Source organism: Ovis aries, chromosome X, assembly GCF_016772045.2.
Source record: "Ovis aries strain OAR_USU_Benz2616 breed Rambouillet chromosome X, ARS-UI_Ramb_v3.0, whole genome shotgun sequence".
In the NCBI taxonomy this organism is placed as follows: Eukaryota; Metazoa; Chordata; class Mammalia; order Artiodactyla; family Bovidae; genus Ovis; species Ovis aries.
Window position 1 is genome coordinate 1,829,965 of NC_056080.1, and position 13,888 is coordinate 1,843,852.

A 13,888-nucleotide genomic window follows, 5' to 3' on the forward strand; every position below is an offset into this window, starting at 1 on the left:
AGTCTAAGAGGAAAGTATCTCTCGAAGGGAAGTGCTAATCCCATTCCAGCAGCAACATAGAATCCAGTTCACAGGAGAACCCTCCCAAATTTTGAGACAAAATTGTATTGGACAAAGTGTGACCCGTCTGGAATAGAAGAGCGTGGCTTAGTTCAAAATGTAAATGTGACCCTCAGCATTCACAGCTATGCATGGGCAGGAAGCAGGTTGAGAAATTTATTCACAGCGTGTGTTTTCTGGTTATCGAGCCGCTAAAGAACACGTTAGAAAGGCAAAGAACATTCCAGAAGATGGAGCCCAAAGCACTGGAGAATAGCAGACTATGGAGCAACTTCCAGGAAGCTGACTTGATCTAGGAATACTTCCCACTCCTGGAGACCGGCCCTTCAGTAAATCACAGCCAAGGAAACAGTGAGCTAGACTTGCACGTGCCCATATGCACAGCTTGTCAATTTGTGTATTTCATCAACAGGAAAATAAACACGCTGTCACTCTTGTCATTTTCAACTTTCAGTGCTCCATCAATTTTTAAAGACGTGTCTACTTTTTAGAGTATAAGTGGCATCATCTGGACGGTGATATCAGGAATCACTATCTTTTCACTGTAATTCTGTACATTAAAAAATAAACTCACGTCACCGTTAAAAAAGCATAACTCATGAAAGAGAAATTCTGAATCTAGGATCTTCTGTTCAAAGACTTCAGATATTGAAAGCTTATGAAAAATAGCTGCCATAACATGGCTAATTTTAGGGGGTGGGGAAATGAACAATTTTATTGCCCCAAAGTTGAAGACTGGATTTTTTTCAAAGAATATACACAAAAATATTCTTTAGTCATTAAAATGACCTAGGTGCATTTTACCATCGTCAAGTTATGTTTCTAAATATCATAATGAGCGGTTAAAAAAGGATGATCTGTTAGTGAATGCAGCTACAATCCAGTTCTTCATTACATATATATATATATATATATATATATATACATACATATTCAGTATTTGAATATGCACAGATATTCCAGTATTTGAATGTTTATATACACACACATATACATACACACATACATACATATACACACACACCTTGCCACCCACACAACAGTGTTAGTACACATACACTTCTAACTTAAATACCTATACAAACAAATCAATGAGATAAAATGTCATAATTTTAAAATATTTCACAAAGTTAAAAACAAGTGATTAAATTTCAATGCTGAGCCCCTCACTGTCTGAAAGGTGATGAATCCCAAATCTATGACCCGCCTCTCACTTCCCATGCAAGCCCCACAACTGCTTTGCTGATGCTTCTGAGGCACCTCCACCAGGCCATCCCGCAAACACGATGTGATTAAAAAAAAAAAAAATCCATTATTTTCATCTCCCAAGCCTATCATTTGCATTCTCTAATATTTATCCATTTTCCCAAGACGATTATCTGATAATCACCATGGAGTGCTATCATCAATAGGATTTAATCAGTATATATGGTGAGGAACATTTCTGGCCGGTATAACGAGAATGATATTTATCTCACGGGGTTGTGGAGGCTATTTAAATGCAGTGCCTTTAACATGCCCTGAACAAGTCCTGCGACAACTGAGCATTAAATGGACAGTAGATACCATTAAAATTATCGTTATTATCATTCTCCTTATTCTTCATGCCATATTTACTTATGTATAGCAGTTTTGTAACTAGCCACCTTATTTCACATACTTCCGTTATCATTAGTAGTATGAATTCTTTTGGCGTTCTTATCTTTTCTTTTTTTTTTTTTTTTTTTACTGTGGACCGTTTTTAAAGTCTTTATTGCATTTGTGACAATATTGCTTCTGCTCCATGTCTTGCCTTTTGGCCATGATGCATGTGGGATCTTAGCTCCCCCTACCAGGGATCAAACCCAAACCCTCTGCACTGGAAGGCAAAGTCTTAACCATCGGAGCACCAGGGAAGCCCACGGCTTTTCTGCCTTGTAAAAGGATGCTAATGTAGATTTCCAAAATTTTAAATCATTGCATTGGCTAGTACTTGCACACCGATGTCATTAATAATAATAATAATAAAAAAAAATGACAGCAGCTGCCCTTCTTGCCTGTTCACTCGTGGAATATTTCTTCCATCGTCAAGATATATTTAGGCACTTGGTTGTAGTTACTTTTATTACTTTCATTGCTATTTTACCTAGACTTTTATCTGAAAGAGTGGCTGAATTTTATCAGATTCTTTTTTGGCACTTATTGAAACAGCAAAGCTTTTTTTTTTTCATTTAACTTAATAACATCATGAATTACGTTAATACATCTCGTAATATTGAATCATTTTGGTATTCCTAAAATAGCTGTTATTTCATTATGGGGTATTACTTCTTAATATACTGCTGGATCAAATGTTCACTTAAAGAGTTTCCATTAATATTTATACAATTCAGATGACACATATTATGCATATAACTTTCTTACTCTCTGATCGCTGTCAGATTTTAATACCAGAGTTAATCTACCTTTATAATATCTAATAGAATGACTCCTTTTTATGTGGCCTTGGTCAGTTTTAATACCACAGGGATTAATTGTTCCTTTAAAGTTCAATAGCATAGTAATTTCACTTGCCTCATATTATGGGGAAAATTACCTATGAAATAACCTTTATCTGTCACTTTGTAAATGAGCAGAGAGAGTGGAGGAAGCTTCTGACAACCTTTTTCAACTGGGACCATGACGATGGGTCTGTTTAAACTTTCCTAAATGTCAGCAAGAAGAAGATGTACCTCGTAACTTATAAACATTCTATTGCTTTCCCTATATATCCCAACTTTATATTCTCACTTACCATTGATATTTCTCTCTCCATCTCTCCCACCTCTTTCTTTACCTCACTTGGACTAGGTGTACACAGGATTTTTTTTTCTACAGTTTCTGCAGTGTGCACCAGGCCTCAGGAAAGTAGACTCTACAAGTAATGGCCAAGTTTGTTTCTAGAGGATAAACCAGCTCAAGGAGAGCACAGGTAAATCTGCAAGCTGCTAATCCTTGTCTTATCGTAAGTTGCACAGAGAAACGCATGGTAACCAGCATGAAGCAACCACTTAAAGGGAACACGGTCACCTTGTCCTGCAATGAGATGATGAGGAGCCAGCTCCCAAATGTAAGGACCAGAACCAAGAAAACAGCCAGGTTCTTTTCCAGAACCACGGCTGCTGCAGTGGTCACTGATGCTCTCCTGACTGGGGGATGCTCTGAGCCCGGACTGTGCTCTGGAAACTCTCCACCACGTGGATCTGTGGTGGGGGGCCTGGCTGCAGCCTGACCAAGAGAGAATGAGGTATTTGCATGTGTGGTCAGCCACCCCCCCACCCATCCCCACTAGAGCCCTAGACCATGATGGTGCCCAGGACAGGGACAAAGAGCTACAGATTGGGCCCTGGGTCCATTCGCGCCTCCTTTGTCTATTGCACCCAATTAAGCAAGCCTGGAGAAGGAGTCTGTGTTTCTGAAAATACTTAACTAGGTCAGCTTGGGTTGGAGAGCCAGACAAGCCACATTGGTATAAACTGGTCCCACTACTGCTGTCGTCAAGGCTTTCTACATCCTTGGAACAAGACTCAGGACTTACATTTGGTGAGAAGCCCCCCCAGTATGGACCAGATAAAGCTGTATTAAGGCACACCTAATGCTGTGATCACAGTGGAACTCTGCCATTCCCAAGCTCTCAGAACTAGGCCAAATACTCGCTAGGAGAAGTATCAACAACCTCAGACATGCAGATGACACCAGCCTTATGGCAGGTAAGTGAAAATGAACTAAAGAGCCTCTTGATGAGCATGAAAGAGGAGAGTGAAATAGTTGCTTGAAACTCAACATTCAAAACACTAGAATCAAGGCATCTGGTCCCATCACTTCATGGCAAATATATGGGGAACTGATGGAAATCGTGACAGATTTTATTTTCTTGGGCTCCAGAATCACTGCAGAGGGTGACTGAAATAAAATTAAAAGACATGTGCTCCTTGGAAGAAAAGCTACAACAAACCTAGACAGTATATTAAAAAGCAGAGACATCACCTTGCTGACAAATGTTCATATAATCAAAGATATGGTTTTTCCAGTGGTCATGCATGGATGTGAGAGTTGGAAACTAAAAAAGGCTGAGCGCCAAAGAATTGATGCTTTTGAACTGCGGTGTTGGAGAAGACTCTTGAGAGTCCCTTGGACTGCAAGGAGATCCAACCAGTCCATCCTAAAGGAAATCAACCCTGAATATTCATTGGAAGGACTGATGCTGAAGCTCCAATCCTTTGGCCACCTGATGTGAAGAACTGACTCACTGGAAAAGACCCTGATGATGGGAAAGACTGAGGACAGCGGGAAAAGGGGGCGGCTGAGGATGAGATGATTAGATGGCACCAGTGACTCAATGCACATGAATTTAAGCAATCTCTAGCAAACAGTGGAGGAGAGGGGAGCCTGGCTCACTGCAGTCCGATGGGTCACAAAGAATCAGACGCGAGTTAGCAACAGAACAACAACTTGTCGCTTAAGCTGACTCGAGTTCCACAACAGGTGGACGGCAGATAACTGCAGAGAATCATCCGAATCCATCCCATAACCTCCCACAAAGATTCGCACCCCTCCTTTTTTTCCCTTATGTGTTCCATTTTCAACATCTGGCACCTTCTCTCTTAAAAGGACTGGGGTCCACAGGAACAAGGAGAGCACTGCCAGACGTACACTGCACACACTCCACAATAGTGGAAAGAAACTGGTAGAAAGAAACTTCCTTTATAAATCCTACCCTGTTTTCCTAAGTCTTATTTTTTTAAATTAATTTCTCCTAAAAAAAAAATTTCTGCTTCCTCCTATTTTTCGGCCTATCCAGTCAAATTACTGTAAGGTTTATTTTATGGGATTAGAAACGAAAACATTATATCCTTTGAATTTTCTTCAAAGGACATTTTGGACTGAACTGTCTGCCAACGACATCTGCAGCTGGCTCACTCTGATTCGTTAAATGTTCAGGAATTTGGGGGGTGGGGGGGGCCTGCTGTTCAACACTGTCATTATTAAAAATGAATGTATATAAACTTTCATTCAAAACTGTATTAAAGCCATACGAATAAATAAAAGCTGTAATTCTCTCATCGTCTCCCTACTTATTATGGCTAATTTGTGTATTCACATCTGTGGAGGAGGAGATGGCAAATCACTCCAGTATTCTTGCCTGGGAAACCCCATAGACAGAGGATTCTGGTGAGCTATAGCTCATGGGATCGCAAAGAGTCGGACACAACTGGTGAAAACCGCACATTTCTTCACATTTCCATGACAAATAACCCTCATCGGCAGCTTGAAATTGGACATGGTAGGAGCATTTCCACCACAGAAACTGGCAAGGCCTATGACTCGGGACTTGAGTTTAACTTTTGTCGATTTCCTAGGCTAAGGAATGTGAAAGTTGCTCAGCCATGTCCAACTCTTTGTGACCCTATAGACCGTAGCCCACCAGGCTCCTCCGTCCATGGGATTCTCCAGTCAATAATACTGGAGCGGGTTGCCAATTCCTCCTCCAAGACATCTTTCCCGACCCAGGGATAGAACCCAGGTCTCCTGCATTGCAGGCGGATTTCTTTACCATCTGAGCCACCAGGGAAGCCCAGAGTAAAGGAAATGTTGGTTAAAATGGTAATAGTGCAACAGTAAGCATTTTACGGCTAACATCCAGTGGACAGCCATTATACTGTAATTAACCAATACACGACAAAGCAGAAACTATCCCTAGGATTTGAAGCTGTTTCACTACCCAACTCAGCAAAGAAAGTGCTCAGCTACTCATGTACCAGTGAAGTTCTGATGTATATGTTCCCTGTTTTATTTTTGTCTTATTGATTAATACGAATGAATGTACCAACCCACTGATGCTTAAAACACGCCTACAAAAGCAGCTGCTAAATAGCTAAATAAGATTCTTTACCATTGGAACCACCAGGGAAACCCTAAATAGTTACCAACCCACCACTAACCACGCCAGTGTGTTCTCATTCTAATGCTGCCCAGCAGCATTAGCTTTTAAATGGCTTGCAATTATATTTTAAACGTTCCCTTGTTTTATGTCCGTAATCTCTAAATGCCCTCTTAAATTACCCTCATTACTTTGAGCGGTATGTTTAAAAGAACACACCCACTTAGGGGTTTATTACACTGTTTTCTTATTAAGTTCTAATTTTATTCTTCCTGAGTCATAAAGTGCGGCGTCGACTACTGCTCCAATTATTGATTTATTGGCGGGAGGTGGGGGGTGTCCTTGTGGCCCAATATGAAGCCAAATGTGGAAATGGTCTGCAGGTCCAGGAGAGGAAGGCTCAGGCTGCCTGGCTGGGCTTTACGTAACACAGGTATTAAATAGACAGACATACACGCTGCAGCCTCCTCACTACAGTATTTGCTTCTTTGGTTACAAGGCCCCTGGAGGTCTCACCCTCAGCTTCTCCCTGTATTACTCACTGTTTTACCCAAGATGACTAAGCGCATTCATAGCTTATTTTCCCTGGGTCGGGAAGATCCCCCTGGAGAAGGGAATGGCAACCCACTCAAGTATCCTTGCCTGGAGAAATCCCATGGACAGAGGAGCCTGGCGGGCTACAATCCATGGGGTCGCAAAGAGTCAGACACGACTGAGCAACTATCAACTTTCTTAGTTAATTTATACTTGTTGAAATTTTTCCTAAATATGTGGCTCCATTTGTTTTAGGTATGTCTCTGGTAGACAGTTTATCACTTGCCTTTAATTTGTAATGAGTATCTTTCTGTATTAACAGAGTTTCTATTTGTGTGCGTGCACGCTAAGTCAGTCAGTTGTGTCCAACTCTTTGCAACCCCATGGACTGCAGCCTGCCAGGCTCCTCTGTCTATGGGATTCTCCAGACAAGAATCCTGGAATGGGTTGCCATGCCCTTCTCCAGGCTGCAGATCAAGTTTCCATGCACATGACAATATATTTTCAATTTGCCATTCATCACTTTTGTGACATGTTTTACAGCTAACATCATTTCCTTAAAAAGTTAACAACTGGATCGAAAACATAGCTAAATTCATCAAAGCTATAAAAAGCTAGAAATAAATCAGTGACAAACTCAGAAAAAGGAAAAGCCAACAGATAAGCAAGCAAACTATCCAGTAATTCCATTCTCTCTTTTTATTCCAAATATAGGTATACTTTATCATTTCTCAAGTGCAGATATACAGGTACACGTGTGTATGTGTGCTAAATATACCATATGGCTACGAGGTGACATACACAGATCACGGTTTATATATATGATACATATTTCTGAATCACACATGGAAACATTCTTGTCACTTGAGGGTTATTCCTTAACTCACCGCTGAGACTTTAGTAACTAGAACATTAGAGCCTCCTGGGAACAGTAATCCAAAATCTATCCTCCAGCTACTCAGAGCAGAGCAGCAGAAAACCAAACATACCAAGAAAAAGCCTGCACAAAATACCAGTTACTATATGATTCTCAAGGACAGGGCAGACTGTGATACCAAGCGCGTGCGCCTGTCTGACTGACTGCACACGACAAAGATGTACCTCTGGCCCACTTATCCTCAGGTGGACCCCTCATCCACCAGCTGTCACTTCTAGAGCTAGGTAGCCTCCCGGGTCCCTACCTGGTCCCCAAGCAGGTGAGTCCCTACCTGGATCCCCAAACAGGCAATTCCTGCTCACCGAGGGGTGTGGGGGAGACAGCTTATGGTAGAGGAGGAGCTCCAGAATTCAGTGAGCATCGGACCATCTCCTCACCAGCCCCAGGATGTTACCTGTAGGATGTGGGTCCAGCAGAGTCCTGGGGGCAGCTTTCCCTTCCCTTCCTCTTCTGCCATCCGTCAAAACTCAGTCTCATGCTTGCCTCTAACTACAGAGGGAGGTGGGGATGACCTGTGCTGGCCTCACAAGCAGCACGGTGGATGCTGGGCATAGCCCACCTCCAGGATACAGGCGGCCTGGGTTCCCACGGAAGGAGGCACAGGCTTCCCTCGACCCACCCGAGGGGTGCGCTGGACCACAGGGAAGCGACCACGGATCAGCAGGACACTGACCTCGCACTGGGCTTTTCAACATCAAGGATCCGAGAAAAGGCCGATTCCTGCGATATATGATGTACAAAGTGGGCTTCCCAGGTGGCTCAGTGGTTAAAAAAAAAAATTCACCTTGCAATGCAGGAGACATGGGTTCGATCCCTGGGTCAGAAAGATCCCCTGGAGAAGGAAATGGCGACCCACTCCAGTATTCCTGCCTGGGAAACCCCATGGACAGAGGAGCCTGGCGGGCTGTACAGTCCACAGGGGTTGCAAAGAGTTGGACACGACTGAGCGGCTACACAGCAACAACCGCCACCCACGCTAAAGTTGCTGCAACAGCGAACTGACACACTCCTTTCCAAAGGAAAGGCTGTTCTCGACACTTTCCCCTCTCTGCCTGCTAACCGGCTCCGGGGCATCTCCACGTGGTCTGGTATCACACAGTATGACCCTATTCTTCAGAACTCTCGAGAAGGAAACTCTTCAGTGGCCGTTATCTCTTGATCTGGTGCTCTGACCACACTGGAATAATTAGAAAAGCCACGTTTCAAGACACTGCCCCCTCTCCCAGTCCTCACGCTGCACAGGCACTGCAGGATCTCAGCGACGTGAAAACGAGGGAAGACGATGCTGAAGGACCCACGGCTGGGAAGGCTTGAAGCAGTATGTGCAGCTGGCCCCTGGGTGTAGAAGCAAACACAGGCTGAGGCAAACAACACAGGAGGGCCGTGTCTGCTGGTCCGGCCAGATGCTCAGATTCTGGGGAAATGGACACTGGGAGAGTGTGATCTGTGATGAGGATGTCTGCAGGGGTGTGAGGGTTTGGTCGGAACAGGCACAGAGTATATTCCTGCTCACTAAGCGGGGGGTTATGGTAGAGGAGGAGCTCAAGAATTCAGGGAGCGTCAGCCAGTCTCTTCCCCAGCCCCAGGAAGAAGACACACATAAACGGCCAAACACAGCAAAAGATGGTCAACATCACGGACTATCAGCGAAATGCAAACCAATGACATAATGAGGTATCAGCTCACAACTCTCAGAATCAGTTCAGTTCAGTGGCTCAGCTGTGTCTGACTCTTTGCGACCCCATGGACTGCAGCACGCCAGGCTTGCTTGTCCATCACCAACTCCCAGAGTTTGCTCAAACTCATGTCCATCGAGTTGGTGATGCCATCCAACCATCTCATCCTCTGTCGTCCCCTTCTCCTCCCACCTTCAATCTTTCCCAGCATCAGGGTCTTTTCCAGGGGGTCAGTTCTTCACATCGGGTAGCCAAAGTATTGCAGCTTCAGCATCAGTCCTTCCAATGAATATTCAGGACTAGAATAGCCATCGCCAACCAGTCTACAAATAATAAATGCTGGAGAGGGCGTGCAGAAGAGGGAGCCCTCTAGACCATTGGAAAGAATTTCAGTTGGTGCAGCTACTATGGAGAACAATACGACCAGCATCCCCATTCCTGGGGCATACATCCAGACAGAGCTCCAACTCACACAGACACATGCGGCCCTCTATTCACGGCAGCACTAGTCAGTATAGTGGAGGCAGGGAAAGAAGCCCAGTGCCTGTCAGCACAAGAGTGGAGGGAGACGACGTGGTAGAGGGGAACAATGGAGTACTACTCAGCCCTAAACACAAATGGAGTTATGCCCTCTGCAGCGACACGGTGGACCCAGAGATGGCCACACTTGAGTGCAGGGAGTCAGAGAGAGGAAGGCTAGCACCGCCTGACGTCACCGGTCCATGGAATCTACGACAGGACACCAGTCGGCTCCTTACAAAACGGAAACAGGCTCACACACTCAGGCAATAGGCTTGTGGGTGTCAAGGGGGGTGAGGGCGGGGGATAGATGGACTGGGAGCTTGGGATTAGCAGACACAAACTCGGACATACAGAGGGGATAAAGAACAACGTCGTACTATATAGGACATGGAACTAAACGCAATATCCTGCGACACGTCATAATGGAAAAGAATATGAAAAAAGAAATGTACGTGTGTGTGTGTATATATGCGTAACTGAATCACTTTACTGTACCGCATAAACTAACCCAGCACTGTATTTCAGCTATACTCCAATAAAATAAAGTTAAAAAAAAATTACGAGTTTTTCTAAGGACAACACTTAGGTAATGGTTCATAACACATTTTTAAACTATATTTTACCAAGCCCTTCAGAACACATTTTTCTTTAAAGATCACAGATAAACACCGAATCTTAATTTTCATTCTAGTACACATTTTGTATCATTTGGCCATTTATTTTTAGCCTAGAGATATTTAATGATTTTCATTATTATTAAAGACACAAATGAGTCCAAGAACATGTGATGAAAGCTGGATTTCTTTAGAAAGAGAACACGTGATATGTTCTTACACGATTAGAAAGTAAAACTGCTGTTGCAATCCCTTGGTATTGGGTCAACTTCAGGAAAGCTGATGGAAGAAAAATATTCAGATGGTATGTAAATTTTACACATTTAAAAACTAAAAAAAAAAAAAAAAAAGGTAGATGTGGTAGGAAAATTAGTGGTTGCCGGGGGCTGGAAGGGAGGCAGGAGTGAACAGAGGGCTCCCGGGGCAGTGGGACTACTCCGGACGATACCGGCATCATGAAGACGGGACGTGGTGTGTTGGGTAAAATCCATAGCACACTCAGCACAACAAGTAAGCCCTAGAGTAAACTAGAGACTCCAGTTCACAATTACATGTCAATAAGTGAAGTGAAAGTCGCTCAGTCGTGTCTGACTCTCCGCGACCCCCTGGACTATACAGTCCACGCCATGGGATTCTCCAGGCCAGAATACTGGCGTTGGGTAGCCTTTCCCTTCTCCAGGGGATCTTCCCAAGCCAGGGATTGAACCCAGGCCTCCCACATTGCAGGAGGATTCTTTGCCAGCTGAGCCACCAGGGAAGCGCAAGAAGACTGGAGTGGGTAGCCTCTCCTTTCTCCAGGGGATCTTCCTGATCCAGGAATCGAACCGGAGTCTCCTGCATTGCAGGCGGATTCCTTACCAACTGAGCTATCAAAAATTGGAACAGAACAGGTGAAACTAAGGCAAGCTGTCAGTGAAAGACTGACTGGAGTGAGAAGCGAGGATACACAGGAACTCTGCCCTTTCTGCTAAATTTTTCTGAAACCTGAAAATGCTCTGAGAAATAAAATCTGTAACTTTTTAAGCAAAAAAAAAACAAAACAAAAACAAAAAAACCCCTCCATCTGCAGAGCTCAGAAAATGAAATGTTTATGATGGTAGGACCTTGAGGTGATGTCTTCATCAGTAAGTTGCAGAGACAGTCTGAACGCATGGCACAGTATGTCACAATATGTGAAATATAATTCGGAATTAAACAAACTTCCAAAAGATTAAAAAAACAAAACAAAACAAAAAAAAAAAAACCAAGTGATCCAAAGTCTCAAGACCAAAGTTCCATATGGTTTGCATAAAAGCCTACCTGAAGAGGTTACCCGACCATTTTGAGATGCTTCCTGCACCCCCTGACCCCCGCCCTGGCTGTCTAGACTATTCCCCGTGCTCAGAGGCCTTTGTGTGAGGAGGGGGTGGTGTTCATCATGTCCTCCTGACTTGCAAAGGGGCACATGAATTGCAAATAACTGGGGACTTCATAAATTTGTTGGAGGGCTCTGTTCCCTGGCAGGCGGAAAATTGGGGCCAGGGTGACTTCGGCGAGAAGGCAGCATGAAGCACGGCGGGGGCAGGGTCCTCCATTACCCACTTCCTAGCTGACCCCTGCATCTGATCAGGGGGTGGGCAGTGGCGGGGGTGGGGTGCTTTATCACAGTCTATGGGGACACGCCTTCGCCTCCTTGGAACCACCCCTGAAAACACTGCTGACCTGTCTGCAGGCTGGTGAGCCAGCCCCGGGAAATCTCAACTGCTCCCTCAGCCGCTGAAGACTGGGCAGCCGGGGGTGGGGGTGCCTCAGCTCCCAGGCCTTCCAACAGGCACCCACCCCACCACCACCCCCGAAAGGCTCCTTCAAGCCCATTAACTTTGAATGCGGTCGCCACTGACAAGGCCGCCCATTGTTTCACCGCGGCCGAATTCCGTGAAATGCTGGGTTTTGAATGCGTTGAGTGAAAAATTCTTTCCCGAGCTGTGAAAAGTTGGCAAGGGCCTGATTCATGGGGCTGGAGCTGAAACAATGCTCCCCCCATGCAGCTCAGTCGTCGGGCAGGCCTGCAAAACGAAGGAGAGACTGAAACACAGGCGTGAGCCAGGGGCCAAGGACGCCACAGCAAACCAGACACCATCATGCTCTCGTTCGGGGGAAGAAGCATACGGTTGCAGAGTGCTCCGGGATGATCCAAAAATCAAACAGCCACGTCGTCGAAGGAGAGGCGAAAACAAACAGAACACCAAATTTAGAGCCACCGTTTGAATCTGAGGGCTTATAATACTACTGGTTTTTATCACCATTAGGAAGAGGTGAGTTGAGCCTACAGCTGAGTTAAGCCTACAGCTTCCCTCGTGGCTCAGCAGCAGAGAATCTGCCTGCCAAGGCTGTAAGACGTGGGTTTGAGCCCTGTGTTGGGAAGATTCCCCTGGAGAAAGGAATGGCAACCCACTGCAAGGAAATCCCCTTGCCGGGGAAATCCCATGGAGAGAAGCCTGGTGGGTTATACAGCACACACACAGAAGCCAGCAGCTCCTTACTGTATCTGTCTGTGTGTGTGCTAAGTCGCTCAGTCGGTCCGGCTCTTTGCAACCGCATGGACTGTAGCCCACCAGGCCCCTCTGTTCGTGGGATTCTCCAGACAAGAATACTGGGGTGGGTTGCCTTCTCCAGGGGATCATCCTGACCCAGGGATCGAATTCACATCTCATATCTCCTGCAGGACCTGTCTAAGAGCCGTATTTCTTGACGAGATCACGCTGACATTTGGACATCAACTTTGACTTTTCAAGGTTGCCCCCGCCTGTTTTGCCCTCTATGGTGTATCTCTTTCTCACAGGCTCTTGGAATCCCTTCGAACGATCTGTCTCCAAAACTCCCCCAAACCTATTCTCAACTGAACACACCACCTTCCTTCAACTGCAAAACAGGAAGCCATCGGCCTCACCCATGCACCCATTTTAAGAATCTTATGGACACTTTCTGTAGTCAGACTCTATTCTGGATTCAAGAAGTTATTTCTTTTTTAAAAAGAAATCATTTACCTTTTTTTTTTTTTTTTTTCAGAGTTGGAGTGAAGTTTTATTTGGGGCAAAATGATGACCGCATCCAGGGAGACAGGACCTCAGATAGCTCTGAGGAACTGATATGGACCATTTTTTTTTAAAGTCTTCTATTTAATTTCTTACAATACTGCCTCTGTGTTTTTTGTGTTTTTTTTTTTTTTTTTTTTTTCTGGCCAGGAGACATGTGAGATCTTAGGTCCCCAACCAGAGATCAAACCTACATACACCCTATGTACTGGAAGGCAATGTCTTAACCACTGGACCCCTCCCCCCGCCCCCAGGGAAGGCCCAAGAAATGTTTCTTGATTATAGAATACACGTACTAGGGCCAGCTTGCTCTCACGGTTTCTCTCCTTCACTTACCTTCTCTGGGTTGGTTCTTTAGCCATCCCCAGGCCTCGGGAGTTACTAGTGGTACCTGCCTCCTAGGCTCTTTCTGACAAATGAACTCGAACCCCTGTGAGATGCTCTACACAGTGGCATCTGACCTTGGCGTCCCCTCACAAGCTCTCATTAACAGTCAACTCTAAGAAGCTTCATTGATATGAACCATGTCACATAAGCAACTCAGAGAAACCCAGTCATCCTTTCCTCACTTC

The 13,888-nt window shown here is 44.9% G+C and overlaps 1 long non-coding RNA gene across 10 annotated transcripts in view; it reads right to left on the minus strand.

Annotated features, from left to right (window-relative positions):
• Positions 1 to 13,888, minus strand: part of LOC105605336 (uncharacterized) — a 327,912-nt gene that overhangs the window by 127,191 nt on the left and 186,833 nt on the right. For 7 of the 10 annotated variants that reach the window (XR_009598764.1, XR_009598763.1, XR_009598761.1 and 4 more), the window contains one exon: positions 1 to 13,888. This exon is cut by the window's left edge and continues 18,493 nt beyond it; it is cut by the window's right edge. The exons of the other annotated variants lie outside the window; for them this stretch is intronic. This is a non-coding gene — a long non-coding RNA (uncharacterized LOC105605336). 10 annotated transcript variants of the gene reach the window in all.